This window comes from Phalacrocorax aristotelis, chromosome 12 (genome assembly GCF_949628215.1).
Source record: "Phalacrocorax aristotelis chromosome 12, bGulAri2.1, whole genome shotgun sequence".
Classification (NCBI taxonomy): domain Eukaryota; kingdom Metazoa; phylum Chordata; class Aves; order Suliformes; family Phalacrocoracidae; genus Phalacrocorax; species Phalacrocorax aristotelis.
Window position 1 is genome coordinate 11,302,870 of NC_134287.1, and position 18,373 is coordinate 11,321,242.

Here is an 18,373-nt window from a genome sequence, read left to right on the forward strand (position 1 = left end):
TCTCTGGGTTGTGATGAGTGACCAGTGAGTGACATGGATGTGTCTGGTAAAGCACACCTTATGCACTGTGAGTATACCACACCTGCAGAACTCTTCAGCAAATGCACACAAGTCAGTCATGGAGAGAAAATACTGGATCTGACCTGAGGACCACAGCCACTTTTTTCCAGCATTTCCCTTGTTGTGGGTGGATATAAGACAGAGATGTACACTACGAGCCTTTTCCTGATCACTGTTTCAGGAATCATCAGTTTAGGAGATTCCAGCAGCAAAAATTGCACCTGATCTCATATGTTTAATAGCTACGGATGGACCTGTCTTCCCTAAATTTGTCTAATCCTTATTTATACTCTCGGTGTCTGAGGCATGCTGTGGTAGTCAATTTTACAATCTGATTATGTGTGCTTTTGAATACTCATGGTCTGCACTTATCTGAGAGAGACATTTTAAATCACCATACTCTAATCTTGTTGCCAGCCATCTTTCTGCCACAGATGATGTGATGATTAAGCCATCAGAGATATGAAGCCAGAGTCTTTGGCACAAAAGACTAATCCCCTGTCTTTTGATGTAAGTGATAGCTCTCTGAATTGGGAGCTACAGTAAGCCCCTGTGCTGTCACTGGGGAGGTCTCAATTTACATACTAAGCCAAAAAGAAGCACTGGTGTGCAGTGACTGGACGCCATGGCCGTGCTCACGAGAAAGGGGAGGCTGCACCCCTGACCTGAGGTTACACCTGATCCAATGTTTTGATAGCACACGCTACACCACATGTCCAGACCCAGCCCCTGATGCGAATGTTTTCCAACAGAGCCGCTACACTACCTGATCAGGAGGGCGCTTCTTTGTTTCGCACAGCCAATATTGCCTCGAGGGAGGGGAGAGGAGCAAGCCCTGGGGGGCATGGAACAGGAGACAATGGTTGACACTATAAGACATGATGCTATGAGAGCAGATGCAAAATGCAGGCCTCAGCTGGTGTCTTCAGCCTCTGCCTTTACCAGGATAAGCTGTGGCAGAGTGGCAGGGGGTGTTCCTCCTTGCCAAGGAAGAACTACTGCCAAGGCAGAGATCTGCACAGACATGAGAGTGTTTGAGGAAGTTCTCATTTTGGGGGTCAGGAAGCACAGGCAGGAATCTAGCAAAGAGAGTAGATAGCAGTTCTGGGTAACAGAAGCAGTGGAGCAAGCATCTTCCTAAGGATTTATATAGCCTTGAGAAGAGAAGCAGGAACAGAAGGAAGCACGGCTGAGTACACAAATCTTCACTCGGGACTGGGCAGGTGGAAATATGGGTTTGGTCAAGGACATAAATCCTTACGACAGTGATTGCAATAATCTACCATCTGCAGGAATCCTTTCCTCCAGAGTGTTTCACACTTGCAATCAGGGACTACTTTTGAAAAGGTGGTCCTGAGACACCTCCTGGCTCCACAGGATTCCTGCCTTCTGAAACATGCTAGACAATGGAGCCTGCATGACAGAAGCACCTCAGGGACTATGCCAGCATTGCCTGCACTTTGATGGAGTAGAAATGGAGACAGAGGAATGAAAGAGGATGGAAAAAAAGAATCAGAATTGGGTGGGCTTAACCAGCTGAATTTTCAATATAGGGCTGGGGCATAACATAGCCTGGTCTATCTTGCACTCAAGTGTCTTTTAGGCTAAGCAGTAAAATCTCTCTCTAGTAAATATTTGTATAATCAGGATTTTGTGAAACTACACTAATTTTAAGTCATTAGTTTTCTCTGTAAAGACTGTGTAACGAAGGGAACCCAAGAAGAACACTGCTCTATTGATTCTTATCAAGCCACGGTGAGTGATGAATACTGTAGTTCGGCATTACACATAATTCCTCCAAAAGGAATCTCTGTTTGAAAAAAAATAATTACAAATCAGAATACAACAGGGCTTGTTGCGGTTTCCTTTAGGAAAAAAAAAGAGATGGCTTTAGACTGTAAACATCACAAAGAGATCCTTTAAATGAGAGAGGGACTAGTTATATACATCAAAACAACTACTCCAAGTGCCTTTTATTTCACTGAACAAACAGAAATTATTTACCTATGTGACTTGTTTTGTAGCAATATTTATATAGTTGTTACAAAGGTATTATCAGAAGTAAATCCTAGGACCTCACATAGGGGCAATGCTTTTGGCACACAAAAATTGTTTGAAAAACATCTGGAACAGAAATAAAATCTGTATCTTCTTTCCACTGAATTTCATTTCCCTTGCTCAGATTATTTTGGGAAAGGTGATTGAACTATTTATTTTTAACACTAATAATTCCTCTAAATTAATTAACATGAAAGCTCTCCATTGTTATTCTAGACAATCAAGCCCCAAACCAGTGCCATCCCAAAATTAAGCTGCTGCAGCTTTTAACAGGGGCCTCCATTCATCTGCAAATGTGCTGCAATTTTGCTTTAGTTGCCATAAATATTAACAGCAAGGGCTTTTTGTTCTTTTACTCCCTCTTGCTGCAGCCTGTTGCAAAGACTGAGGTTTAAAGTAATCTCAAAAAAAAAGTGCAAGACTTTGCTGCTTTATAATTTAAAGAGCCATTTTGCTTTGCTAAATCCTCAGGTGGAGATTTCAGGTAACAATTTATCTGGCAAGGAGAGCTGGGTGGGAGCAGAGTCAATCAGTGGGGTTGCCTCTAAGTACGGGAAGGTATTCAGCACCCACACCTGGTGCGTTTTCCTTAAAGCACTGTTTATACTGAAATATCTAGTGATGCTTATCAGCCTGCATCTCTCTCTGGGGACAGTAGGAGTTATCTGGATCTTTCTCCTCTGGAAAATCTCTCAGTAGGGTCCTTTGTTTCCCTTCCACTTCTGGATCCAAAGGGTTTTCACACCACCCCACCACAGACAGCAGACCACATACCCATGTCACAGACACTGCATTTTACTCTTTGGGTCCAGACCTCCTTCCTGCTTTTACAGCTACCGAGACTCCCTGAGCCACCTTTGCACAGTGATTTCAGTGATAAACCAAGGGCGGATTTGCCATGGGAGGAAGGGAGCATGTGACCCTGTCAAATGAGCTTGTACTCCCAGTCACGCGCTGAAGCAGTACTCATGTGGCTGCACAACTACCACAACCACACTGATGTTGAATCCAGCCGTCTTTGCCACTATGCCTATAGAACCTGGGTTTTAATCCCATTTCTTCTCTAGTGACATCTGCTCCTCTGTGCTTGTCTTGCGTTTCACTGGTCCAGTGATCCTCTCCCCTTGTAATCTGGAGACATCAATCTGTTGCCAACCTGTGCTCCTGAGCACTGCTCCCCTGTCAGGGATTACCATGGGGCGTAGGAGCCGAAAACACCCCAGGCCACAGAAGACAGTTGATGAGAAAAATCTTCTGCTTGAAATTCCCAGCTGGCATTCTCTCTTGATCAGCTTTTGCAGCCTAAGAAACCTGGAAAGCTGCCCTGAAAAGCTGGTCTTAGATTCTGCTGGGTTTAGTAGTTTAGTTGAGTGTAAAGTAGGATTGCAAGGACGCAACTTATATCAGGACTGCACTTACTCAGCTAGTGCTCTGAGCTTGCAGCTAAAGAAAAACTGAGCTGGAGCTCAGAGCTAGAATGAGCTTTTTTATAACAACTTTTAAACTAGTAAACATTGGCGGAAGGAGGAAGCCTGAGGTGCATCTCATAGTCAAGTCATTCGCCACCACCAATATGAATGATAACCACAGGGATGACCCAGCAATTGTCACATTTCATCCTGACTGTTTTAAAGCAACCCCATAATACCCAGAAGGTTTTTGCCATCAATAACTGAAATGTACACTGCAGACATTTCCAACCACATGAAAGGCAAGAATGTAACCAGGAAAAATGAAAATGGCTTTAGCAAAAGCAAATAATGCTTAAACAACCTGGTTGTCTTCTGTTACTAAATAGCTGACTATTGTAACACCAGCTCCCACAGCAGTCTCATGGTAAACTGAGGAAGTATGGGCAGGTCAAAGCAATTGGTAGAGGTTTGAAAGTCAGCTGGACCACTAGTCTCAAAGGTCAAGAATCAACTGACTGGAAAAGGTCTGGGGATTGTACTGGGGGCAAAGTAGACAAAAATGTTCTCCCTTTGCAAATAATGTAAACTGCCTATTAGTCTGCCTTTGGAAAATCATCATCAGGAGATCAGAGAAATTATATTCTCCTTCTTAACACTGGGGAGGCTGAACATGGAATACTGTTCCTGGCGTGGGCCCCCAGTTCAAGGGGGACACGGAGAAACTGAGGAAGGTTACCAAGTGGAGGGCTACCAAGGTGGTGAGCACACAACCCACAAGGATAGAGTTGAGAGCTGGGCTTGTTTAGACTGGAGAAGAGGAGGCTAAGGAGCCATCAAATATCAGCCTACAACTGCTTGAGAGGGAGTTACAAAGATGAAGAAGCCAAACTCTTCTAGGTTGTAGCAGGAATAAATCCCATCTCTCCCCAAGATAAAGCCAGTAAGCTGTTCCAATGACAAATGGTTCCCAGGTTCAGCATGAGCTTAGATCCCATCCTATAGTGAAATTGAGATTCCTCCAGAGACCAGTCCAGTTGTCCTCTCATTAAGTCCTTGTATCTCCAGCACTTGTTTAACAAACCAGTGGAGACTCAAACAATTTCATCCTCTTGGGTTCTATCCCACCTACCTTAAGTATTGTTGCCAAGTATTGTTGCCAAACCTTTAGAGTCCTACAGCACTTCTGTACTGTACAGAATCTTTTTGAGAGTGAGGTAATCTGGAGTTCTAGGTCTAATGTAATGCTGCTACCGGTGGTGGCATCCATTGGCAAACAACAATCAGGGACAGTTGCACTATAACATCCTACATTAGGCCATACTAAAACACTGGGGCTTTACCTTGCTCTCTCTGTCGTTCCCCCAGGCATGTATCTATTCTATATCTGGACTTCAGCATATTCCTTTCTCTTCCTTGGATGGAGATGCAAACTTTCCTTTCCATCACCAAGTGAGGATCTTTGCTGCTTCTCAAAATCAGTTGCACGTTGCTTAGTTATGGCCATTGAGTAATTTTCATTCCCTTGTCTACTAGGCATTTCAAGTTCCTCAAGAGAATCGTGGCTGTGGGATGCCTCTGTCTTGCAGCCTTGAAAATCTGCATTTTGAAGCAGGCTGATCAAGTGCAGATAATAGTTTATTGTGAATAATAAATATCACTCAAAGCATCTTCCATAGAGTCAGGATACTTGAGTAACATAAATCTTCTTAAAAGCTTAGCAGGCATAAAAATCATTTGTATTTTCTCCCTTTTTCAGAGATTACTGAACTTTAGTCATCACTGGGGAAGTTCACCCGACATTCTATCAGCTCTAGGTTTATCTGTATCGACAGAGCAATAAAAATTCTTGTCTATCAATCTACAGCTGTCACCTTTGGCTTCTTCGCTTGGTTGTGGAAGAATTTAATGGACGTATGAGAATAATGATGAAGAGAAAAAGATTACAAACTTAATGGCCTGTGAATGCTGTTTATAGTTTGACATCATTACAGATGGTGTTTTCTTGCTTGTGCACCTTGCTTGATTTCTTTTAGCCAGAAGTGTTGACAAAGTAGAAGTTCCAGGTACAGCTGAAGACAAAATTTCCACTAGAAGAAAGAGAAGACAGAGAAAAAAGATTATTCTTCTATCTTACCTTTTTACTGCAAGAAAAGTAAAAAAATGAAAAAAACAAGAACGCTTGAGGCTGATTGAAGATGTGAGCTTGTTCATTGACAGTATTTATTTCAGGACTGAAAAAATGACCAGGCAAAAATTTCTGTGAGGCAACTATGTCCTGCTTCACTGATGCATCATTTCTTAAGTCATGGTCAGAAATCCTTTTCTGGAGACAGCTGCATCACTCACAGATCAACCAGCAGAGCTTTTCATACACACACTCCCATGGTACAACATCAGGAGAGATAAATCTGGATGTCAGTTAAAACTGTTTTTATTAACCCAGCTCATTCTGCCTAAAACAAGTTAGAGGATACTCACATTAATTGTTCTGCTAGTTGATAACCAGCATGAACTTTCCAACAGACATCCACATCTGAACGTTACAATGTAGTCAGAGACACCTTTCCCATCACAGCAGCTGTTTGGAAGGTTAATGCCTTCATAGGATCCACCTGGCCAGAAACAAAGGCAGATGAAGAGAGGAAAACTTCCTGTGACCTTCTCTCCCTCCAGCCTGATAGCTTCTGTAGCAGCCTCTCAGATCTGTGGCATCTGTCCACCATTTTGTAGCTTGGTGGGACAGAGAGGGATATACCTTCTAAGTGTCTAAGAAGTAGTCATGAGAGATATCGTGTCAGTCCCACATTTGGTGAGAAACGCTGGTCTCCTGACCAGAGTATCAGAAGGAAGGATTTGGAGTGGGTAGTGGAAAGTAGTGGGTAGTGCAAAGTGGGTAGTAGTTTTTCCAGAGAAAAACTAAATCTATATTTCTCTGCTGTCAGTCTTTTCATTGTGACTCATGTCATGAATTTTGAGCTTCTGGTGTCATGGGTTTATATGAGATTATCAGCTCTCGTCCTTTGTGGTTTGTTTTGTGTTTTTTTTCTTTTTTTTTTTTTTAAATGAAGAAAAGACTAGTCCTCCTAACTGTGGAGGACAGTACGAAGACAAGGCTCTTACTGCCTCAAAATCTAATCTGAAGTGTTTCAACACAAAATACAAAGCCAAAGAAGTCAAATTTAAATATTCCATTTGAGCACTTTTGAAAAGGAAGGGTTTCCCTTTTTATTTTTTTTGCTTAAAAATGGTATTCTGGAGCTAATTTTGCCTGCTTGCAAGATTAAAAAAAATATGTATATTTTAAATATACATGTACATATGTATATATATACACATAAATGGAAATACTTTTTTGCAAGCTGAACAAGCTGTTGTATTCAGCCTGAAATTAATTTGCCAGAACACCTTGCAACTTGAAATAGGTACTGGGTTCATTCCTTGCCCAGACCTCTTAGCAATTTGTAACACCTGGAAGATTAAATGATATAAAATTCTTATACAGATTTTTTTTTTTCCTGTTAAACAGGACCCTAATAATGAACATTTATTTTAGGATTAAATTTGGTATAAGGAGGGAAGGAGGGAAGGAGGGAAGGAATCCCCTCATCTTCAGTCAAAAAACTTCTTCTAGAAGAGTAAGATTTATGAAATAAGGGTGATGAAAAAACAGTAAGTCTAACAGTTTAATACATGTATACACACACAAAGGTCAATAAATAGCCGAAGCAGTGGAAGGAACTCATAAGCAACACTGCTGCTGACTACATTGCAAGCATTCCCTGGGATTCCATTTATTTTTGGGAGTGTTTGCATGTGGATGGCTCTGTGTGTTTAATATCTATTCTCATATCAAGGGAGCATAGGGGAAGACCTCCATTTGGATGCATTTTCATGTAATTAATAATAAATCAGCGTTTGTGCTTTACTTATGCCAAAACTGTGCTTGCCAATGTTTGGAGCCCTCCAAATGCATATATCAGTCCAAGTCTGATTCACCCTGATTTTCTTTTCTGTTTGAAACAATGTTTGTTCAAAAGATATTAAAAGTGCTTCACTTTTGTCTTTGTCCAATCCAAAGTTATTTTTAAGATTTTTATCAAGTCTTCTTGACATCCTGTTTTAAAATGGTTTCAATTTTCCAGTCTGACCAGGTCTCCGTGTACATTTCAGTTCATTTCAGCCTGATTGCAATCAGTGGGAGTCTCTTTGATTTCAATGGAATTTGGATCAGGTTCGTTTGCAGCATAACTTACATATGTTTGCTGTCATGGTATAAGCCAACTATCATCCAGGGAACTTGAGAGAACAAGAAATAAACCCAGGATCTCAGATCGTGCTTGGGGGATCTTAAGCAAGTCCTGGTTTATTAGTGGCAACTGCTCTCTATAACACATCTTGAGTGTCTGCCCCTTCACTACAATAAGAGCTTCTTTTCTGATTCAGTCTCTCCCAGCAGCCAGCTCATTTTAATATTTAATATAGTGCCTCAGTCTCCTGCAAGATTCCCTTGTCATGGTTTCAAATCCTCATTGACACACTCCAGGCATTTTGCTGGCTTGAACATCTGCTGAAGGAATCTTTGAGGTGCAAACTCGATATCTTTTATACAGGTTGGTTCTTTTTGCAGTTTCCAAGAGAGGCAAAAATAAATAAACAAAGCATGGGGCCTGGACTGTTTTCCTGTTTTGTTTTGTTTTGCCACATAGGTGCAGCTCTCTGCACAATCTTATTTTGTCTTTGTTCCTGTTGTTTTTGCCAGACAACATAATTATCTTGATTGGTGGGTGGCCAACAAAGTTTTAATTAGATCCAGGGGGATTTGAGCAGGACTATGTATTAAAAAAAGGCAAAACAATGCTGCTAGAATTATTGTTTGTTTACATTGTGAAGCATCTTCTGTGAAATATGACGTTGCCTATTTGCATTTCCAGTTCTGTCCTCTCTTCTCCTGCCTTGCTCTTTCGCTTGGTTGACCGGGAATGGTGAACTGCTGTTAACGTCTGTGTACTGAGACAACGCTGCCAAGCTGTTGCTGCTGCAAAATGTCCAGCAGCTCGGCCCCTGCCAAGCAGAGCCATTGGTCCGCCAGCTTGTGCCAGTTCAAAGGAATGTACGATGCATATCCAGCTTTATGGTAGGGGTGACAAGTGATTTGGGGCGGGCGATTGGCATGGACAACAGTGAGCAACACTGAAGGCAGGGAAAGGACTGCATTGGGGGAGGTCTTTCTGGCTGGTTATAGTTATTAATTTTTGACTGCAAAAGGGTTGTTTTTATTTATTCAGTTGTCTAAAAATATCCCAGTAATGAATTAACCTGAGCAGGGGGAGGGGGACAGAAAAACGCATATTGATTTTCTAAAAGCAGGCAGGAATGCTATTATTTTCCAATTAACGTTCAGCATTAGAAAACAATCCAGCTGGAAAGAACTAGCTAAGAAATAGCAAGCGTTTTGCTTTCTGCACTTTTTCTAGTGATATTTTGTCTCATTTAACTTCTTAAAAAAAAAGACCCTAATAACAACTTAGACTATTTCTTTGGTTGATGGGAATTAACTTGTCGTGAACTCCACTGGGGTCACTATGAAATATCCGTGGTGGGGATCCAACAGTTCATGCTGAAGCAGAAGGCATGCTCATCTAATAAAGGCTGCCTCTACTCCAGTGCTGGAGGAAAGTGTGAGAGGAAAACCATCTGAATGCGGTACTGGTGATAAGGATGCTTCTCTATAAATCCCGGGTCTGGGATTCTGGTGGGACTGGTGACAACCTCTAGTCTCATGCTGGCTGAATCACCTTTTTGTTTCCACTTCTCTTATTTATTCTGGATGTCATCATGTCCATGCCTCTTCCTTCTTATGTCTTAGCCTACTTGAGGTTCACCAGATTCAATAACAAACAATGAGTGAAAATAATAAAGTCACATCCAGCCACCTTCAAGTCCCCCTTAGTGACCACTGACTGCACGGCTATATCGGAATGATGTGCCTTCAGCACAAATCCATCTGGCAGCTGGGAGTTATGCCACTGGCTCTTCACTGAGACACAGCAAGCATTAGATCCTGAAGCTTATGTTACATACCCAGAGCAATGAGCACTGATAACAGTGAAGCTGCTGGGATGCAGAGGAATTACCACATTTCTGAGTAAACGTGTGCACATACAGGTAAACATACCTTCACATAAATTGAGATCCTTTGTTTTTAACAGGTTTCTGAGATGTTATCTGAGTTTTCAAGTCTTCTAATCTTTCTGAATTTTTAGTTTTCTCTCTTGCAAGTTACCCCTTTCAAATTACTGACTTGTGCTGGGGTGACCTGTGCTGAGTTCAAGCAACAGCAGAGCTTGTCTGGCCAACAACATCAACTGTAGTTCCATAGAATTTGTCCCTCTCCTCCCAAATGCTCAGGAGAATCTGGCTGTAGAAAGGCCACACTGGGACTTTCCCCTGTATACAAGTTATGGAAACAAGTGATGAGACTGAATCCCGCTCTTGCCCATCCTGGACTTGGCAATGCTTATGGAAAGCTACGAGCACCCTTTACTACTGTACAGAGATGGAAATTTTGCCAGATATTTCTCAACAGTTTTGCATAAATTTCAATATGTATTTTCTTATTTAGCAAATATTTATTTAGGTATCGCTGCAGTTTTCCTTTAAGGGTCTAGCAAGGGCCCAGGGAGAGTGACAAACACACCAGCTTCTGCTGAGAAACTATATGCCCCACAGTCATATTACGTATTTAGAGTCTGGAGACAAATTTTAGGGCCTGGATTTATTTATAGTGTTTAATAGATGCTATGATAATTATGTGCATGGGAATGGAAAACAAATTCTCCAGATTAAAAAGCATAAAGAAAGCTTGTTTGGATTAGCATGATCAACTGAAAGCATCAATTTGATTCTTGGTATATATATAATTTACTGAGCTGCAAAATAAACATACTGTACTGTTCCTCTGCTGAAGGCTCCAGCTGTAAATATTTCATTACTTTAAAAACGTATTGCTATTAGATAGGTCTTTTAGTATTCAGCAGAATCAAATTTTAAGTAATAAAATAAAATTGTTTCTATTTCCTGAAGGACCTTTTGTAAACATACTATTTCAGTTGGGTGAAAATTTTTCTGCCACCGTTTGGGTGCTGGCAGAATCATCCCACAAGCAAATGGGGGGGTTTATTAGCTTTGAAGGCATAAATCAATTCCTGCTCTCACAAGTGCAGGGGTAATTACATCATGGTCTGTCTCTCTCTGTCCTACTACTGGCTTACAGGTCATCGTCACCTCTGAGGAAAATGGGTCTGTTGTCTGGATTATGCAAGGGAACAAAGACTAGATGAAGAAAGGAGAAAGTTCACCAGGCAAACAGAAACATCATCTGCAAAAGGAGAGAAAGGCAGAGCACAAATTCCCTCTGCTCATAAAATACCTGAGAATATTCACAAGCAGCTGGGGAAAAGACTCATGACAAAGGTTGGGAGTTGTCGTGGCGTGAAGGTATCATGGGACCATCATAGAAAGACAGGCAGTGACCTAATGACACCATCATTATAGATTTTCTTTGCACAACCAGGACACTTCTGGTGATCTTCCTGCCTTTGCTTGAAATGACAAAACCACATGGTTTTGTAGAGGATTTCAGGGTGGTTTCTTCCTGAATTTGGAAAAAAAAAATTTAATTATGGCATTCTTCAGTGGTTTTTCACTGTTGGAATGCTTTTCAGGGAAAAAAAAAAACAACAAACATTTGGGGCTTTTGTGGAATGATTTGGTAGTGTTGGGGTGGCTCTTTTTATTCAGGAATTGGTGGGGTTTGCTGTTCAGAAATCTGACATCCTAAGCACAGGATTAGATGTGAGTGCATAGATACATGGGCATATTTTTCTACTGTATGTAATGTACTAAAGCCACAAATAATCACAAATCTGGAAGGAACTCATCTGCTGCCCATGTACCACTTTGGCACTGCGTAAACTCTTTCCATGACTATTTCACTTTTCAAGAATAGCTCCTCACCAAGAAAACAGTGTGCCTGAACAGCATGAAGTAACATTTTTTCCAACTTCTTATTATGCTTCTTGAAGTCCTTAAGGAGCCCCAAACTGAGCAAAGACTACAATGCCTTCCCATAAAAAGGTATAGTCCAAGTTATCCAAGTGTTAAGAGATGTTAGCCTGTATACAGAGGACTTGAAACTGTCCAACATTAAATCAGTGTAAATTACACAGATGGGGCAAAACTTCACGCCAAAAAGTTGCAGGATTAAGACTTCAGATTGCCTTGTTAATGTCGATGTTTTCAAAACATGGCAACCGGTATCCCCTCTTCCTCCACTGAGCATCCAGAAGGAGATTCCTTATGTAGGAACAGCTGCATGGGATGGAGTTTCTAAGGTTGACAGGAGAGTATTGTGTCACTTGAAGAGCCCTTGAAAACTCTCATCAAATATTGACATTTCAAGAGAGTCTTCTTTTGCAGAAATCTGAAATAACTTCAGCCAGTTTTACATCTCATCAAAACTCAAAATATAGATACTCTGACTGCAGCAATTTTTATCACTATTATCTCATTTCTAAACAGTATTATAGCTGTTTTGACAAATGTTGAGTTGTAATAGTTTCTTTCTTATCAAAATGTATTCTGAGTTATATGAAAAGTTTTGTGTCTGTGGAAAATTACATACAATCTTCATGTGCACGTTCCGAATCCTCATTTGGAATAATAATCTTGAAATGAGATTAATTTTCCCTCATATGCTCATGTATGCAAATTTGGCATAGGGTACCTGAGCTGAAATTATGAACTGAGAGCTGATAATACATATCACATATAGTATAATATATTCAAAAAAATTAATATATTTTTGGAGCATTTTGGGAGTCTGGAAGGGCTGTCAAGAGGACGCCTGCAGCGTTGTTTCCTATGGCAGGATCAGGTAATTTATCACAATTTCAGCTACATCCTGTTCACAGCAACACTTCTCGAAAGTGCTAACATAGATTTCTCAAAAGACTGTTGAAATTACTTCTCAGATTCCTAAACTCTCTCAGGAGCTGATGTTACATCACATTGGAAAAATATAATGAATAGAAAGTTGCTCTGACAGCATTCAAGTCCATGTCCAGCTCGCACTCCACCACTTCTCCTCCAGATTCAGTTCAGCGATGGTATTTGTTACTTCCTTCTGTCTCTGCTGTCCTACAAACATCCTCACAGCAACAAGTTTGAGGATGTAGCTTGGGGAAAGGAGCGACTTCATGAGTTACCTGAATGTTCAGCTTGTTACCCTGTGGCACTGCAGCTGGATTATATGTCCTGCGTCATCACTACAGCAGTCTGGTGAGCCCACCTGTTTTAACACTGCTGTAGGTCCTATCTTCAGCTGAGATAGATAGCTGAAGGTTGACTCCAGTGGGACCACCCTGGTTTTCCCCCAGGATGTGGCCTCATGAACATCATCTAAGAGTCCAGCTCTGTAACTGCAAAAAAAAAGGGCTCAGCCTAGCCCTGAACAATGCCTCGTTGTAAATGTCTACTGCAATGAAAGAATGTTGTCAAGAAAGACCATGATGTTGGCGGGCCCTGCTCTCCCAAGGAGGAATGTTGACTGTTTCCAAGCAATATGTAAAAATCATCTTGGGGTGTGCATGTGGCAGGGTAAACTCATGGGGCCCCTAATGCTCCAAAGAATAATCTCTAGTCATGCCTGAAATAATGGTGATTTCAGTCCTGAGGCTGGTAGTCTTCACAATGAACGTAATGAGCCAAAGCCAGGTGGGATCACATGCCTGAAAGCAAAAAAAAAGCAGGTGACAAGGAAGGAGTAAGCCTTGGATAGTCATGTAGTAACATTTCTTCAAAATACTCTCCCACCTCCAGCAGTTTGCAGCTCAAGAACTTCCTAAACCAAACTAAACATGGTTCATATATGTGCAGTAATTCTCAGTGGATTTCCCTTCATGAGCTTGTCTAGTCTCTGCTTAAATCTGTGCATACTCTACATATCCTGAATGTCCTGCAGGAAGGAATTTCATAGCTACATCTTGTATGAAGAATGCTTTCTTCTGCTTTCTTTTGAATGTGCCAAATGTTGGCTATTCATGTGTCAGAGGAGAAACAAAACAGTGATCCACCTTTTCTCACTACTCAGGAGCAAGAACTTTTCTCTGCTTAAAGTTTCACACAAGTCTACTAGAATAAGGACAAGCACTGGATAAACATGATATAAAACTAATCAGCATTTCATACACTTCCAGGTGAAGGTTTAGAAAATCGGAAGCTTTTTTTTCTACTCCCAATCATCCCAATTTCAAGGGCATTTATACCCTGACTTTCCACACAACGCTCAGCTAAAGCATGCCTCATTAGCTCACATGCAAACCTTCATGCCTCCATAACACAAATTTCTTTTCTCACCTTCCTCAGATGGTATTTTTTCCCTCACCACTGAAGCTTAAATTGATTTACTGCCCCCAAACACAATTCAGATGCTCTGCGGTTTCATGGCCCTTTTAAACTCTCCTCAATGGCAACGGATATGGAAGCACTGTTCAGGTCCTTGCATTTAACATCATTTGATTCCTCTCTCCCTGTCCTCCATCTCCCTCACTTCCCCTTATTTGTATTCTCATCAGTGTCACATTAAATGCCATGGAACATGCTTTTAGGGTAATAACAGGCCTGAAGTTTATGAAATAAAAGATTGATATCAGCTTCATAAAACTCAGGGGAAGCAATATCTTTTCTGCGTCTTGCCATCCCTTTAACTGCAGCTACCTTTATACATTGTGGAGAGAAAGAAGAGTTTAAAAAGCAGGAAAAAAAGAGAGATATCTTCAAACTGCAGTGGGATTTTGGAACCTGGTGTGCTGTTAATTTCTTTATTGCTTTAACAGCAAGGAAGTTGTGCTTGCTTCTTTGTGTATTTCAGCGGTGTGTTTCTTTCAAGGGCTGGCAATCTTTTTCCTTAAATGTCACTAGATTCTGAAACATTCAAGCTGTGTGACCAGTGTGGTTTATAGCCATCACACACTGAAAGGGCAATGGATGAAGAAACTGTCTATTATTGTAGATAAACAGAACATTTGCTAGTTCAGGTTGGAAAAAGAAAGGAGGTGCTGAAATCATGCTGGAGTTTTTCACCAATGCCCAAGCTGGTGGCATCTGGGTACCACCTGTGAAACCTGCACTGTCAGGCTGAATGATGTCCCTAACCTGTTTTACCAGCAAATTGGTTCCTCTGAAAATGGACCCAAACCATCTTTGTATTAGGGTCGTTGTCACAGTATGCATTAGAGGCTTTGGTTACAGGATTTAATTTGGGATCCATCACTTGCTTCAGCTTCTATTCCACCAGATCTAACCCCTTCAGAGTGGTACCTGTGCCATACATAGTCTGGTGCAGCTGCAGGGGATGAGGAAGAACCGTAGATCTGACAAAGCTCAAGGACTCTGTCGCAGCCATCCTTGTTAGGGTTGTACACCAATTCAACAGCATGAAGCTTTTGAGCAAAACCTGCCTGCATTTATTCCAGGAGAAACTGGAGAAGCAAGAAGAGGTAGTAGACAGCCAGATCACTCAGCCTTGGAGACCTGGGGACAATCTTTTACCAGAAAATTGCCCATATGTCTCAAAACAGCATCTCCTATGCCCCTGTATCACTCTAAATCAGTGCCATGGAGACCTTACTGAAGATTTTTGCCAAAGATTTTCTCTTTCATTGACTTGTTTTGCTATTCCCCATTCACAGCTTAACCCTTAGTTTTGCAGGTTGGAAGACTGACACAGGTACATTCAAGATGAGGAAAGCTTTTTCCTTTTTATTTTTCTTCCTCTTTTCTGGGGAGTCGTGTGTGTGTGTTTTACCCTTGAAAATAGATCTTAAATTTGACAAAAAAGTAAAGCCATTACATTTCAGCTTTCTGCTCTGCTGCCTCTGAATACTGGATTATCCCCCTTTTTAATTATTTTTTAAATGCCACCAATTTAGCAAATCTTGCTGAAATTGAGAGATGAGGGGTGGGAGAACCTGAAGAAGCAAGCTACCTTGCCAAAACCATCCCACTAATCCCACCAACTTGTCAGTGTTTGCCAGAAGCAATTGCAAAACAACAAACAAGCTTTTCATGAAGGACAGCAATTTTATTTTTAAGGTGGCCACATTGTACCGGCTCCACATTCCCCAAGTGTCAACAGGCAAATTGCTGTAACACAGCTATGCTAGGAGAGACCTGATTCTTAGCTTAATAAACTCAGTGGGAGTTTCTGCAGAGGCTGTTCTCTGAACTCTAACAGGCCCTACAGACATTTAAAACATAGCCCTCCACAGGGTTATGCCAGTAAGTGTTCCTATAAAACTGGTGCACAACATCCCAAGATGGAAAAGAAGGAGATAATTTCAAAATATTGAGTTCAAATAATGTATTTGACCATTTTTGTCTGCATCTTTCTCCCCTCCTCCATTTTCCATTTTCAGATTTTTCTTCTGTCTGGGGGAAGGGTTTTCCAGGTGTGAGCCCACCTCAGCTCGGTGGCTGATGACAGACTATGCAAAAAGGGATAGTAGCCAGCAAGGCTGCAATGTCAAAGAAATGGATAGAGGGTTAATAGAGCTGACAACATCTGTGTTGTCTTATAATCACTGAATATAGTTTCTGAGTATAGGCCTTTCCCCACTAATTCCAACATAAACCCATTAAGGTGTGATCTTAATCACACAGATGTAAAAAGGAAGTCATTATCAGGAAAGTGCTTAAAAAGCAAATGTTACCTGTCCCAAAGGACTTTGGAGCATAATTGAAAAACTTTCACAATCACCATACCTTGCTCTGAAAAGGTAATACAGCCACAGCTCTTAAGCAAGGCGTGTTTTAGGTTGCAAAGCAAAAAGACATTGCAGAGCTGAGTTAACATCAAAAGAAATGGAGTAAAAGAGCCTGAACTGACTGAACAACCATTAGGTTCACAGCAGGTTGTTCCGTTATGAAAAATATTAAAGGATGAAGCATTCTTTCTGCCCAGGTGAGGGGATGGCACAGGTTGGCCCAACTGAAATAAAACAGTTCTGTAAATACCACGGGTTTGTTAGAGGAAGTTAGCAATGCCCCAGCCCAAAATCAGATCCAAGCTGTGGAGAAATACAGAAGTAGATAGAATGAACCTTGTTGGCTGGAGAAATATCTCCAAACTGGTGAATTAATATTGCAGATGAGAGGATTATTCACGGAAAAGCTAAGGGGATTTTGCATTAGTGTGTAGCTATTGGATTTAATCTCTAGCCTGTATTTCCTTTGCTTTCCCAGCTGCCAGGATTTGGCTGTTTCTCTGCTTTACAGTCCAACAGAGTTAGAAGCATATCCAATAGCACTTCAGGAGCCACTTTTGGCACTTGATAAACAGCTCTGGATGCAGTGTTTTTAATATGTCTGGAGACATGTACGCGGTGAGGGTTGCCTCTGGAGCAACCTCTGTTCCTGGGTGTGCTTCACTCTGCCTGGATATCTGGGCTGCATTCATCTGGTGTCAGAAGCAATAGCTGTTTAATAACAAGACATATCAAGAGGGAGCAGATGGGGGGAAGTTATACGATTTACTGAATAATAATGCCAAAATTCAATGCACCAGAGCATTTTGATTTAGCCATTTCAGGGACTGGCAACTCACAAAGCAACACTTCACCTGCTACAAGAACACTGCAAATTTGAGTAAGGACAGCGAGAAAGTACATGGATAATATCTTGGGACGTGGAGCAGACAAATATCTAAACCCTTTGCCAACTGCTTCTCAAAACAGTCCTCCTGACACCACAGACCCTTCCCTCACTACTATTTATCTGAAAAAGGAGAGAGTAAAAACAATCGCAAGGAAGAAAGAAATCTGCTAGGTCTTTGGTTCATTGACAGCAGCCAGAATCAGCAGAAGCAATCTCATATTGATCCCAGCTTGATGGGACACACATGTGGAGACCTGGAAGTTCAGCAATTCTAAGTGGAAGTATGGACAAGGAAATAGTTTTCTCAAGGAAAATGTTGAAAATTACTGTAATAGTTCTTTCTCTCTAAAAGATGAGTTTGGTCACCCTGAAACAGGGTGGTTGGATCCAGTCCCATATTATTACCAAAGCAACTTGAACTCAGTACAGTTATGTAGGCACTTAGCTCCAGAAAATGGTCAAAAGAGCCTGGGAAGGCAGCACAGACAAATACTTAAGACCTGGCTGTTCCTGAGAAAACCTTTGCAATTATTGCAGCTCAACATCAAACTATACTGACTGCAAGGCATTCTTACTTTAAGACATTTCTACTCTTCACTTCTACTTGCTGAGGACGGAAACACTGTCACCCTTTTTACAGCTCTACAAGGAGACTTGAGCAATTCACTGTTTTACCACTCAGTTCAGGGTGGGTGAAGATTTCAGATATAAACTGTATGACCATCCATGGATCCAGTGAAAAGCACAGTCATGAAGATCATTTCACAATTCACTTTGGTAACCCTGCCCTTTCTCCCAGTTTGACCTTTCAAAAATGTCTCAACTCTGAAACAAAGTGCAAATCTATAGCAAGTGTTTCCTCTTCCCCACTCCATTTCACCCTGCTTTTTGAAGGTCCTCTCTGCCCAGATTTTATCTCCAGTGCTGTACATCATGTGTGCCATTAGCATTTCCACAGAGGTCACAAATTTTCATCAGCTCATAAGGAGACACACTTTGATACCACCCAGTAGGAGCCCAGTTATATAGATGTACAGAGGTCAAAATGAACAGGAAAACCTTTTTGGTCCATCTGAGATATAGATCATATGCAGGCTCCTAAATTTCCATAGCAGAACATCTACACTACT